Genomic DNA, 15071 nt, shown 5'->3' with positions numbered 1-15071 from the left:
TAGTACTTCTACACATATTTTATTCTAGATGACTTGGATAGGTGGATATCTGGGATGCTACAATACAATTATATACAGTACATACAAAATGACAGAGGCAGAAAAACACAGAAAAACAAAGACAAGCATGTACAAGACCACATGGACCTCATTTGACCAAAATGCCAGACATACATAATAGCTTTTGCCAATGTTTAACTTTGTCTGTAATTCACTTCAAATTGCTGGTTATTTTTTCCAGTGATGAATAAAGTGCTGGAATTTCATGCAGTGAGACCAACCAGCATAAAACCAGAGTGAAATGGGTATTATCACACAACTCAGTCTATTACTGCCATGGATATCCTCACAAACTTCAGAACTGCTCAAGTAATGTTTCAGCAGCACTGCTATTTATTAACATTTTCTTTGATAAATTTTTCATATATTGAAAAAAAAAAAAGTTGCTGACACAGGATTCTCTTCTGGTGTGATCATGGCGCTTCCACTTCTGTGTTTGCCCCCATAGCAAGCCGTTTGCTATAGGGGCAGACTTGCGGGCACGCTCTCAAGCCAGGCTTTGTGTGTGTCCAACTCGGCCCTGCCCACCGCTCTCTGCTCAAAGCTTTTGACTGTAGCCAATAGCTCCCACTGCACTCAGTGTAGGGAGAGGGGAGAGAAGATTGGCAGCTGGGCATAACGCTGGATCGATGTGGGCTCATGTAAGTGTTTAGGGGAAAGGAGTCACAGCAAGTGACAAACTTTATTTACCTTAACGCAGGGAATACAATAAGGTAAAAAAAAAAATTTCCTTCACAATCACTTTAAGTTGCTACCAGAACAGGAACAGAGTGAAAATCTTCCAAGGAGGACACTCATTCCTGTGAAAACTGTTCTAGGCCTCATTCACGCATACAACAGTCCTGCCACCCCTATGGAAAGTGATCCACAGTGGACTGATTTTTAGAGGGAGGTTGATAGGTGGCTGGGGAGCAATATGTCACCTTCTCAACGCCTGTTTTAACCCTTTAAAAGCCTGGACCAATCCACCGCAAACACATGCATGTTACCGGGCGGTTGGGACACAGTGTTTTTATTTAAATAGGCATCGGTACTGCCCACTGAATATGAATATAATAAAAGTAGTTATAAAAGCTCAAGGTTTTTTACCCTAATGCATATGCATTAAGGTAAAGAAAAACATGGGTGCAGCCCCCCTTATACTTACCTGAGCCCCATCTGGATCCAACAACGTGCACTGCATAAGAGCAGCGGCTCTCCTGGATCTCTCTCTCCTCATTGGCTCACACAGCAGTGAGAGCCATTGGCTCTGGCTGCTGTCATCACAGCCAATAAGGAAAGAGCAGGGGCAGGGCCTAGTCACACCTTGTGCGTGAATGGACACAGAGCACGGCTCGATAGAAAGCCTGCTTGAGTGCCCTCCTAGCAAGAGGCTTGCTACTGGGGGCACTTGGCAGGAACCAAGACTGCCAATGGGGGGACCAAAAAAGAAGAAAATCGGGGTGCTCTGTGCAAAACCACTGCACAGAGTAGGTACGTATAACATGTTTGTTATTAAAAAATAAATAAAAAAATCTTTCCTTTAGAATCACTTTAATTTTTGCGCCCAGAGAGGCGGCATGTTCTTCTTCAGGTGGGGAGTCAGGGGGTGGTCGAACCGCAGCTCAACCCCCTGTTTTTACCATCACGCAACCCCAATTACCCCAGGTAATTAGGACCTCAGAACGGATTTTCTTCATATTGGAAAGCAATCTCTATCCTGCTATTGGGAAACATAGGTGGCAAAAAAAAAAAAAAACAACTGAGGTTTTGACTTTACAAATACTTTAAACATACCTTTAAGCAGTAATAAAATTTTGCAAATTTGAAATTTATGTCCAGAGAAGAAATATAAAATCCCTTACCTTCTCTGGTAAAAGAGTTGCCTTTAGCAGCAGCATAAATAGGGAAAATTTGGAGTTAGAGAGTTTATTTTTTTTTATTTGACAGAGTTGAAAATACTGAAAAGTTTTTTTTTTTAGTTTACTGTTCTTTATTAGTATTTGTACAGATGAAACAAATGTGGCTACAGATTTTACTTTCGTTGAAGCTTAATCCACAGCTCATTGTTTTTTCCTCTTTCACACACTTTCTGCTCAAGTTCCTGGTTGATCCAGAGGGACACAGGTTGGAATCTGTCAATTCAGTCAGCTAGGCTAACCAATATAGCTGTCCTTAGCTCCCCCCAGGACCTTTGGTTTCTATGGAAACTCCAACCAACCAGAAAACTCAAACACAACAGGGCACGGATGGAACACTTATGCACAGGTAGATTGTGCTTAAAGCTCATCTCCTCCCAACATCTTATTACAGAAAACTTGCTAACTTCTGGGATGCAATTTCAATATACATTTACATACACACAATTACATTTATTTGCAAGGTAATAATTGCATTTATACTTCAATGCAATTGCACTTTAAATCAATATCTGAAATAAAGGTCTAACTTGTGTTTCAAGTAATAAATATTGCTTTTTTCAGCAGAATGTTAACAAAAAAGATCTCAACAGAAAATTGCATGTAGACTGGCATTGTATCAAAATCTCAGCATCAGTTAAGAAAAGCAGCATCACGTTCAGTTGCTTGGTACTGGGGTACCCCTGCCTGGAACAGCCAGATACATGTGAAAGAATAAAAAAAAAAATTCTGTCTACTCAGACTGTTACAGCTAAACAGTTACAAGTCAAAACAGCTAAATAGACAATACATCAAAACTTACATGAGAATTTTCAGTTACCAACCAGTTTATAGAATAATGTACATTCATTTCACAGCTACATGGCTGTGTAGCTACATGAAGTATGATGTTTTTTTATAGGAGGGAATACTGTAGATAATTTGTTATCACTTGTAATTCTACAGGCTCTAAGCACATACCCTGGCAACCTGCCTGTCCTTGCCCATTGTGCTCAATTCCTCCTTTAAGACCACCTATAAAACTTCTCTCTCCTGTCCTTTAGGTTTCAGAGCAAACACTCCCACTGCAAGGCTAATTTATGCATTCACCTCGTGTAGCTCAAAGAAGGGTTTTAAGCAATTACCCTAATTGTTTTTTTAATTTATATATTCTTTATTGTTTTCTTCCATACAAAAAAATCTGTTTAACCTTTTCTCCACCGACCGCCGTCAAATGTAGGTACGTATAACATGTTTGTTATTAAAAAAATAAATAAAAAAATGTTTCCTTTAGAATCACTTTAATTTTTGCGCCCAGAGAGGCGGCATGTTCTTCTTCAGGTGGGGAGTCAGGGGGCGGTAGAACCGCAGCTCAACCCCCTGGTTTTACCATCACCCAACCCCAATTCCCCCAGGTAATTAGGGCCTCAGAATGGATTTTCTTCATATTGCAAAGCAATCTCTATCCTGCTATTGGGAAACATAGGTGGCAAAAAAACAACCAAGGTTTTGACTTTACAAATACTTTAAACATACCTTTAGCAGTAATGAAATTTTGCAAATGTGAAATTTATGTCCAGAGAAGAAATATAAAATCCCTTACCTTCTCTGGTAAAAGAGTTGCCTTTAGCAGCAGCATAAATATGGAAAATTTGGAGTTAGAGAGTTGGTTTTTTTTTTTGTATTTTTTTTATTTGACAGAGTTGAAAATACTGAAAAGTGTTTTTATTGCCGTCTACATCCCTTTTGGGGAGATTTAACCCAACTTTTTCTACAAACTTTTTTTCAATGTTTTATGAGAAATTTTTAGCGTAATACAGAATCCATTGGTCAGAACATACAGTAAATCATGAAGTAATCTTCCATTCTCTTGAGAAAGTAATAACATTAGATTACACACAGACCAGGTATAAACATGTCATGTTTTTACTGCTATCCCATGGCAAAGGTTTTACAAAATAAGGACACACAGCAATCAAAATCTGGTAGGGTCTACCTCATCAAAAAAATAATAATCTGTATTTGCTGCCGATAGAGATTTATGCCTATTTCGTATTTGGTAAAACACCAAGGGGTATGCCTTTATAGTGAGGGTCGACATCCCTAAAAGAGGCAAGGGAAGAGGTGGAATCCGTGTGGCTGGAGGGAAGAAACAAAAAACTGAAAACTAAGAGTGGACGTATGCTACAGGCCCCCAACCTGAAGAATGAGGAGTACGAGGTCCTATCACAATTAGGAACAGCAACGAGGGCAGGGAAATGTTATAATATTGGGGGACTTCAGTTATCCAGATATCGACTGGGCAGAAGGAACTGCTCATTTATTAATGGCTCGTCATTTCTTAAAGGGGAGTTCCAGCCATTTGTATGTTTATTAAAAGTCAGCAGCAACAAAAAGTGTAGCTGCTGGCTTTTAATAAACAGGCACTTACCTGCTCCAGCGCTGCGCCGGCCGGGGCTCCGCTCCTCTCCCCCCCTCCCCGGCCGGCGTCTTCATCTTCAGTGTGGGCACCCGGCCGTGACAGCTTTCGGCTTCACGGCCGGGCACCCACTGCGCATGCGCGAGCGCGAGCGGACCTGTGACGTGTCCTAGGCGATCGCCTACAGCAGCCACTTCCTGAAGGCGATTAAGCTTAGTCGCCTACAGGAAGGAGGAAGTGGGACAGGAAGTCCCACTCGTGCTGAAGCCCCCACTCCCCCCCCCAAAAAATGACATGCCAAATGTGGCATGTAAGGGGGAGAGGAGTGGGTTAAGAGGAAGTTCCAAATTTGGGTGGAACTCCTCTTTAAGCAACATTTGATGATGCCCCAACCAGAGAAAATGCATTACTAGATTTACTGATTACAAACAACAAAGACCTGATCGCAGCTGTGGAAACATGGGACAACTTGGGAAACAGCAATCACAAGGTAACTACATTCAGTATAAATCACAGTATAAACATAATGGTAGTACAAGGCAACTTCTCTAAACTGCGCTCCATATGGTAAGATATTAAATGGAATAAAATCCTAGAAACACTAAGGAGAAATAGGAATGCTTCAAGAACATATTAAGTAAGTTAGAAGACCTACGATTAAGAATTGTTGACTTGCATAAAGCTGAAAAGGGTTATAAAAGTATCTCCAAAAGTCTTGCTGTTCATCAGTCCACAGTAAGACAAATTGTGGAGAAATGGAGAAAGTTCAGCACTGCTGCTGCTCTCCCTAGGAGTAGCTGTCCTGTAAAAATGGCTGCAAGAGCACAGCGCAGACTGCTTAATGAGGTGAAGAAGAACCCTAGAGTGTCAGCTAAAGACTTACAAAAGTCTCTGGCATATGCTAACATCCCTGTTAGCGAATCTACGATACGTAAAAAAAAAAAAAACATTTCTGCACGTTTACAGTTTGCACCTGGATGTTCCACAGCAGTACTGGCAAAATATTCTGTGGACAGATGAAACCAAAGTTGAGTTGTTTGGAAGAAACACAATGCTATGTGTGGAGAAAAAAAGGCACAGAACACCAACATCAAAACCTCATGCCAACTGTGAAGTATGGTGGTGGGGGCATCATGGTTTGGGGCTGCTTTGCTGCGTCAGGGCCTGGACAGATTGCTATCATCGAAGGAAAAATGAATTCCCAAGTTTATCCAAACATTTTGCAGGAAAACTTAAGGCCATCTGTCCACCAGCTGAAGCTCAACAGAAGATGGGTGTTGCAACAGGACAACGACCCAAAGCATAGAAGTAAATCAACAAAAGAATGGCCTAAACAGAAGAAAATACGCCTTCTGTAGTGGCCCAGTCAGAGTCCTGACCTCAACCCGATTGAGATGCTGTGGCATGACCTCAGGAAAGTGATTCACACCAGACATCCCAAGAATATTGCTGAACTGAAACAGTTCTGTAAAGAGGAATGGTCAAGAATTACTCCTGACCGTTGTGCACGTCTGATCTGCAACCACAAGAAACATTTGGTTGAAGTTATTGCTGCCAAAGGAGGTTCAGCCAGTTATTAAATCCAAGGGTTCACATACTTTTTCCACCTGCACTGTGAATGTTTACATGGTGTGTTCAATAAAAACATGGTAACATTTAATTATTTGTGTGTTATTAGTTTAAGCAGACTGTGATTGTCTATTGTTGTGACTTGGATGAAGATCAGATCACATTTTATGACCAATTTGTGCAGAAATCCATATCATTCCAAAAGGGTTCACATACTTTTTATTGCAACTGTAAAAGAGAAATTTTTGAAAATATAAGACAGAGGGATTATCTACAAGAAATGCAACAAGACGTGTAACAACGCAAACAGGTCAGCTAAAATGGACTACGAAAAGCACATAGCAAAGGAGAGTAAAAAAAAAAGAAGTTTTAATATATTAAAAATAAGAAAGCAAGGTCAGAGCATATAGGCCCCATAAAGTATGATCAGGGTAAATTGGTTACATACAACAAAGAGAAGGCAACGGTGCTAAATGCATTCTTCTGCTCATACTTTATGGATTAAAAGGAGGGATATAGTTACATAGTTAGTCAGGTTAAAAAAAAGTCCATCTAGTTCAGCTAATAAAAATAAAAAAATCATACAATCCCATATACACAATCCTATACCCACAGTATATCAAGACTGTATCATTGGCAACACATCACAGAATGTACCCTTGGTTCTGACAGAAGCCAGTGTCAGAAAAACACTTGAAAAAAATGTAACCCAAAAAATCACCTGGACACCTCAGAGGCCTTAAAGAACTTATAGCCAGATTCAGAAAGACTGGCTTAATTTTGTGCGGGCGTAGCGTATCTCAGATACACTACGCCGCCGTAACTAAGGCCACGTACACACGGTCGGTCCAAACCGATGAAAACGGCCTTAAGTCCAGTTTCATCTGTCAAAACCGACCGTGTGTAAGGCCCATCGGTCCGTTGTCCTTCGGTCCAAAATTTTAAAACATGCTTTAAAATCGAACGGATGGACCGCTGCCCGATCGGTCCAAACCGATGGTTAGTACAGAAAGCATAGGTTCAAAACCCGCACATGCTCAGAATCAAGTCGATGCATGCTTGGCAGCATTGAACTTAGTTTTTTTCAGCACGTCTTGTATTTTACGTCACCGCGTTCTGACCCGATTGGTTTTTGGAACGATGGTGTGTACGTACATCAGACCATCAGGCCACTTCAGCGGTGAACCGATGGAAATGGCCCGTCGGACCATTCTCATCGGTTTGGAACGACCGTGTGTACGCGGCCTTAGAGAGGCAGGTACCGTATTCACAAAGAACTTGCGTCCTAAGTTACGGCGGCGTAGTGTAAATGGGCCCGCGTAATTCAAAGTAGGCTGGTAGTGGGCGTGTTGTATGGTAATGAATTGTGACCTCATGTAAATGACGCGCCTAACGAACGGCGCATGCGCCGTCCGTGGACGTATCCCAGTGCGCATGCTCAAAATCACGTTGCAAATAGTCAATGCCTTCGAACGTAACCTACGCCCATCCCCATTCACGTACGACTTACGCAAACGACGTGAAATTCGACGGCTGTTCCGACGTCCATACTTAACATTGGCTGCGACATCTTTTTGGTGGTTTATCTTTACGCCTGAAAAACGCCTTACGTCAACGGCGTATCGGGCGCAAGTACGTTCGTGAATAGGCGTATCTTGCTCATTTGCATATTATAGGCGTAAATCCACGTACACGCCCCTAGCGGCCAGCGTAAATATGCAGCTAAGATACGACGGCGTAGGAGACTTACGCCGGTCGTATCTTAGCAACATTTAAGCGTATCTCAGTTTGAGAATACGCTTAAAGATACGACGGCGCAGATTCGGACTTACGACGGCGTATCTACTGATACGCCGTCGTAAGTCTTACTGAATCTGACTAATAGTGTTCATAATTTTTGTTTTTTGTTTAGTTTAATGATTGGAATGTTACCTGCCGATTGGCAAAAAGCCAGTGTGATACCAATATTTAAAAAAAATGCAGAGACACAGTATCCCAGTATCTAATTTTTTGTAAATATTTTATTATATCTTTTCATGTGACAACACTGAAGAAATTACACTTTTCTACAATGTAAAGTAGTGAGTGTACAGCTTGTATAACAGTGTAAATTTGTTGTCCCCTCAAAATAACTCAACACACAGCCAATAACCTCTTGACGACCGCGCCATTGCCGAAAGACGGCTACAGCGCGGTCAAGTTATTCTATTCTATCCATAGACGTCCTCCCGTGCTCGCGCTTCTCACGTGCTCGCGACAATGTCCGTGCTCGCCGGGTTCACGGAACCCGGCGCAACACGGATCACGGTAAAGGACCAATGAAAGTGGTTCTTGACCACGTGATCGCTCCCTCCAATGAGGGAGCGATCACAATGTAAACAAACAGGGGTCACGGAGAGGTCCAGCTCTCTTCTCTCCTCACACCGATACAGCGTGTGAGGAGAGAAGAGAGTACATTGTCAGTGAGTTTATTAATTTTTTTTCTGGAGAACTACAGTGCCCATCAGTGCCACTACACTACCCATCAGTGCCCCTACAGTACGCGGCTTTGTTTACTTACGGGTACCCGGGCGTGACGTCATCACATCGCGCCCAGGCCTCCGATGGTCATAGAGATGACTGGTGACCAGATGGTCACCAGTCATCTCTATGCTTCCTGCCTGCACCGGACGATTCTTTCTCCGGGCCCCCGATGGCACTGGAGAGCCCGGAGAAGCACCGGATGGCGGCGGGAGGGGGGATGTCCCCTCCTGCCGCCTATAAGAGCGATCAAGCGGCGGTACCGCCGCTATGATCGTTCTTATGTTGCACAGAATCGCCGGCACTAACGAATGATATCTGAATGATGCCTCTAGCTGCAGGCATCATTCAGATATCCCCCCACAAAGCCCAGGACGTCATATGACGTCCACCCAGGATGGGAGATCCCATCTGTGGACGTCAAATGACTATGGGCGGGTATTGAAGTGGTTAAAAAGACATGCGGCCACTCATTGAAATTGGAGGAGAAGCGGTTTAACCTTAAACTGTGTAGAGGGTTTTTTACTGCCAGAGCGATAAGAATGTGGAACTACTTTACACAATTGATGGTGCCAGCGGGGAGTGTCGATAGTTTCAAAAAAACTTTTAGCAGGGATATGGGAAGTAGTACCAACAAAACACATGCATACACCCACACTCGCACAGGTTGAACTGGATGGACTGGTGTCTTTATTCAACCTTACCCTATGTAACTATGTTGTTAGTGGGACAGCAGAGGAAATCTCTGTAATGGAGCCTTGGATAGCAGTAAAAACTAATCTAATCCTACTACTTTAAAACAATGAATAAAGTTTTAGCTTCACATACACTTTAACTCACCTGACCTAAAAAATGACAAAAAAATACATTAGCAATGCCAAATACAGAACTTCAAAGACATTACCGTAGATAACAGTGAGATAATTGTGACTTACCAACTGAAGAGCTTCTATTCTTTATTTTACATAGGTGGGGCCTATTCCGCAAATGTCACTTCTACTTTTCTGTAAACAGGAGAGAAACTTCATTAAACAGCTTTAAAGGAGTTCTCTGACCTAAAACTTTTAACCCCCGCTGTGCCCGGGCTGTAAAACTATACAAAATAAACTTTCACTTACCTGCCTACGATCCCCCGTTGTTCCGATATCGTCGTCCCGTTCTCCGGTCCCGGTCTCTTCCACTTCCTGCGGGTCGGTGACTCACAGTGCGCTCAGCCTATCAGCGGCCGCGACGGGACATTGCTGCGGCCGCTGATAGGCTGAGCGCACTGTGAGTCACCGACCCGCAGGAAGTGGAAGAGACCGGGACCGGAGAACGGGATGGCGATATCGGAACAACGGGGGATCGTAGGCAGGTAAGTGAAAGTTTATTTTGTATAGTTTTACAGCCCGGGCACAGCGGGGGTTAAAAGTTTTAGGTCAGAGAACTCCTTTAAGCAAAGAGTTACATAGTGCACCATTTACAAAAAACATGTAAAATAAGAAAAAACTCTAATCTTAAAGTGGAATTCTAGCTTACGCTTAACTAACCTTAAAACTACCCTGTGCCCAACATCTGTCCCAACTAACCTGTGTAATAAAGACACATTTACTTAAAGGGGTTGTAAAGGTTCATGGTTTTAAAAAACAAACATGTCATATTTACCTCCGCTTGACAGTTGGTTTTCCCACAGAGTGGCCCCGATCATCCTCTTCTGGGGTCCCTCAGCAGCGCTCCTGGCTCTTCCTCTTCTCGAGTGCCCTGTCGGAGAAGCACTCTCCTTCATGCTATTCACACAGAAAACAGGACTCTGCCATGCACGTCATTGTATTTGATTTTCAGAATCAAGAGCAAATGGCAGTGCTGCTATCAATCCATCCAATCAGGACCTGAGACACTGGCTTTTGCTGGTGTCCCCGTTCCGAGGTACAGCCTTACAGGAGGCTTTTCACTTCAATGTATAGAATGCATTGAGGGTTTACAACTCCTTTAATGGGGACATAACCCCTCTCATATGCCCAGTGAAGTGAAAAGTCTCAGATGATAATCAGGGATGAAACAAATTGAAATTGAAAATTGAATGCCTGGTTGGCTGAATTTCGAATCAATGGTGTCACAGTCGGATCACAAAACACACAATGTCTGATTTTCGAATGAAAATAGGTTTGGAATTCCACCCATGTATGGCCTGCATAACTCAAATCTACTCACAGCCACATTCTAAGGCTAATATGATCTAACCCTGTAAAGCTAAAATCGCTATATGTGCCTTTATTGAAGCCGGTCCGGTCTCCAGTGGCAGATGCTGTGTGCAGGAGACTGCTGTGAAACGCCTAGGAAGTGACATCACCCATAGAGTTATTATGGGGCTTTCGTTATCGGCTGCCTCTCCTGCACACAGAAGCCGCCGCTAACAGCTCAGCGTGCTATACAGGGCAAGAGAGATTTGTTTTAGAATGCGGCCGCCAGTAGATTGAGAGTTATTCCGCGTACACACGATCTGAATTTCCGACAACAAATGTTCAATGTGAGCTTTTGGTTGGATAATCCCACCGTGTGTACGCTCCATCGGACATTTGCTGTCAGAATTTCCGACAACAAATGTTTGAGAGCTGGTTCTCAATTTTTCTGACAACAAAATTTCGTAAATACCGATCGTCTCTATGCAATCCTGACACACAAAAATCCTACACATGCTCGGAAACCAATTCAACGCATGCTCTGAATCAATAAACTAAATTTTTCTCGGCTCGTCGTAGTGTTGTATGTGACCGTGTTCTTGACGTTAGGAATTTCAGACAACATTTGTGTGACCGTGTGTATGCAACACAAGATTGAGCCAACATTCTGTCGGAAAAAAATCCACGGTTTTGTTGTCGGAATGTCCGATCGTGTGTATACAGCATAAGTCTGTTTTTCTCTAAACTTCTACTTTAACTATTTTCAGGCCGCTCTGCTTATGCGATCCAGCACCCCTATGCCAGCCAACACAGCTGCATGGAAATGGAGGGAGCATCAACAACAGTTAGGCCATTGAGGTCTATGGGTGATTCTCTCCCCATTCCCATGCAGCCACCACTGACTGACACAGGGGATCACATGAATAGACCAGAGCAGCCTGAAAATAGGTAAGTATATACATCTTTCTTACATAGGTTAGCTAGCATAAGTGTAAGGAGGGGGAGAGGTTAATTTGTTTAAGGCTAGTTAGGAGTAGGCTGGAATTCATATTTACTATATTATTTTTATTGTCTGTGTCCTGTTAACTTTCTTTTCTCAGAGAAACTAAAGACATGAGGAGATATCCTCTCTCATGTTGGACATACACCGCTCATATTTTGGCCAATTCCAGCTGTAAAAAAAATCTAAAGATTCCCCCATCCCCGCTACCCAGTGTAGATGGAGTTACTTCTTCTGCTGGATATTGTATTATGATAGGCACAGCTTCTGCATCTATTAGAAAACCGAACAGTGGCTGCATCCCTGAAAGTATTGGTCAACTCCAAGTTAACATAATTGCAGATGGTGAGGATAAACCTACCATATTACAGTTGTTAACAGAAAGAATGGTGACAACTGTCTAAGATTGGACCTCCTTTCTTTGAATAGTTTTTTTTTTGCAAACTTCCTTTTGTGTCTCCAGGACAGGAAATAAATGAACATGTTCCTGCATTCAAAGAGCGCACCCAGATCTAACCCATATGCAGTTTTCTATGTCTTCTATATATTTACCACAAGGAAAATTAAATAGAGCTGGTGACCTTTGTCAGGGGGTCTTGCCTTTGGAGTACTTTAAGCCTTTCACTGCCACAAAAAAAAGTTATTATCAAATTTATGAGTAAGAAAAAAAAAATGGTTGTTTGGAGCAAATATATGCCCAATATATTACTTTTTTTGGAGGGGGGGGTTAAGTGCTTGGTGTACTTTGAATTTTCTTTTTTTCCCACTTAACTTTATTGTTATCACAAAGGGGACCAATAGCCCCCTATGTGATAGCATAGTTATAGTGCCATGTTCTCTTGAATGGGACATCCAAGGGCCTATAAGACACCTGATGTGTCCCCTGCACTCCAGTGAAGCAAACATAGAGTATACCCCCCCCCCCCTCCCTTTACTCTCTGTGTGGAAAAAGTGCTCTCTCTGCAGAGTTCAGACATTCAACAGAAACCAGTCATTAGACCAGCTCCTGTAGAACAGTCTGCTGTACGCAAGTTGTCCGGTTCCTGCTGAACTGGCCAATTATTGCCTTGTGTGTTCCAACAAATGGAAAAAGAAAATATGGACAGCTCTCCAAAAAACCTTGATGGTTGTCTTTATTTAAAAAAAAAAAAAAAAAAGGAAAACTGCACTACAAGTCACAGCACACAACACGGGAGTAAAACAACTGACGCGTTTCACACTATAAATTAGTGCTTAATCATAACTGTGTGTTCCAAGCTTTACGGTTTAGAGCAGTGGTCTCCAAACTGCGGCCCGGGGGCCAGATGTGGCCCTTTGTTTGCTTTTATCTGGCCCTTGGGGCAGTATTTTTTCATCCACCAATACCAACAATGGGACATATTTCCCCCCACTGACACCAATTAAGGGGCAGAATTCCTCCAAAATTACACCAAATATGGGGCACAATTCCTCCCAATGACACCAAAGATGGAGCCAAATTTTTTCCAATGACACCAAAGATGGAGCCAAATTCCTCCCAATGACACCAAAGATGGAGCCAAATTTTTTCCAATGACACCAAAGATGGAGCCAAATTCCTCCCAATGACACCAAAGATGGAGCCAAATTCCTCCCAATGACACCAAAGATGGAGCCAAATTCCTCCCAATGACACCAAAGATGGAGCCAAATTCCTCCCAATGACACCAAAGATGGAGCCAAATTCCTCCCAATGACACCAAAGATGGAGCCAAATTCCTCCCAATGACACCAAAGAGGGAGCCAAATTCCTCCCAATGACACCAAAGAGGGAGCCAAATTCCTCCCAATGACACCAAAGATGGAGCCAAATTCCTCCCAATGACACCAAAGATGGGGCCAAATTCCTCCCAATGACACCAAAGATGGAGCCAAATTCCTCCCAATGACATCAAAGATGGAGCCAAATTCCTCCCAATGACAAAGATGGAGCCAAATTCCCCCCAATGACACCAAAGATGGAGCCAAATTCCTCCCAATGACATCAAAGATGGAGCCAAATTCCTCCCAATGACACCAAAGATGGAGCCAAATTCCTCCAAATGATACCAAAGATGGAGCCAAATTCCTCCCAACGACATCAAAGATGGAGCCAAATTCCCCCCAATGACACCAAAGATGGAGCCAAATTCCCCCCAATGACACCAAAGATGGGACGCTATTCCTCCCACTGACACCAAAGATGCAGCACTGTTTATTCCCACTGATGTCAGGACCTTTTCAACTGTCAATGGCCATAGTCCGGCCCCCCTTAAGTATGAAGGACAGTAAGTTGGCCCTTTGTTTAGGAAGTTTGGAGACCCCTAGTTTAGAGAATCTACAGAATGCCCCTGCCTGCAATACACTCAACAACAAAAAACTGGACAAATCTAAAACTGGCCATACACCATACAATTTTCTTATTAAATTTTCTTTAGATTTACCTTCAACTATGTAGTACAAGGGCCTGCCTGATTGCATACAAAATACAAGTGTTTAGGTTTGACCTCATATTATATGGCTTTGGTAAATCTAAAAGGAAAGTTGTACAAGAAAATTGTATGGCCAGCCTTATGCCGGGTACAGACGATCGGACATTTTGACAACAAAACCGTGGATTTTTTTCCGACGGACGTTGGCTCAAACTTGTCTTGCATACACATGGTCCTACAAATGTTGTCGGAAACTCCGATCGCCAAGAATGCGGTCACGTACAACACGTACGACGGCACTATTAAAGGGAAGTTCAATACCAGTCGTGTTAGTAGAAATTTGGTGAAAGATGATTCGCGTATTTCAGCCTTGTGCTTTTCAGTCCATTACAGTGTGACGAATGTGCTATCTCCATTACAAACGTTTTACTAGACCGAGCGCTTCCGTCTCGTACTTGATTCAGAGAATGCGTGGAATTTTGTGCGTCGGAATTGTCCACACACGATCAAAATTTACGAGAACGGATTTTGTTGTCGGAAAATTTGAGAACCAGCTCTTCAAATTGTTGTTGTCGGAAATTCCGAGTGTGTGTACGCGGCACTAGTCTATAGTATGATGATGGTATCACTATACTAATCATCAGGTGACTTTCCATGTACAATTATCTGCTATCAGTCTGATTGGCTGCTACAAAACATCACTGACATTTCATTTATAATTTATAAACACACAGCTGGATAGTAGAACCCCTATCATCTCTACTGCCTCTCTTTCCAAGCTAATAATAGTGAAATGCATGTGTGTGTCAGCAACATTCACTGCATCACATTACTGAAGAGAACAATAAACTGCCATTAAAGAATCATGAATGGTGATATATGTGTATTTGAATACTTTCATCTGCTATCTCTCTGTGCCCTATTGGACTCATGTGATAAGTTCAGAAACTCAGCGTGATTCACCAGAGGTGACAAAAGTTTAATCTGTATGCAAAGCCTAAAGCCCTGTACACACGATCGGTTTTTCCGATGAAAACA

At 42.6% G+C, this 15071-nt stretch overlaps 1 protein-coding gene across 6 annotated transcripts in view; it reads right to left on the bottom strand.

Moving 5' to 3' along the window:
* TBCEL (tubulin folding cofactor E like) overlaps positions 1–15071 on the bottom strand; it is a 66336-nt gene that overhangs the window by 42369 nt on the left and 8896 nt on the right. For 2 of the 6 annotated variants that reach the window (XM_040325551.1, XM_040325554.1), the window contains exons 2-3: positions 9381–9449; positions 6142–6153 (exon numbers count right to left, since the gene is read on the bottom strand). The gene's annotated coding sequence lies outside the window, so the exon portion shown is untranslated. Of the gene's footprint in view, positions 1–6141; positions 6154–9380; positions 9450–10089; positions 10220–15071 lie in introns of those variants that run through there. The other 4 variants (XM_040325548.1, XM_040325550.1, XM_040325553.1 and 1 more) reach the window with 3 other exon arrangements.

Source organism: Rana temporaria, chromosome 10 (genome assembly GCF_905171775.1).
Source record: "Rana temporaria chromosome 10, aRanTem1.1, whole genome shotgun sequence".
Taxonomy (NCBI): Eukaryota; Metazoa; Chordata; class Amphibia; order Anura; family Ranidae; genus Rana; species Rana temporaria.
Note: the sequence above shows the minus strand (reverse complement) of the source record. Positions and strands in the feature narration are given on the sequence as shown.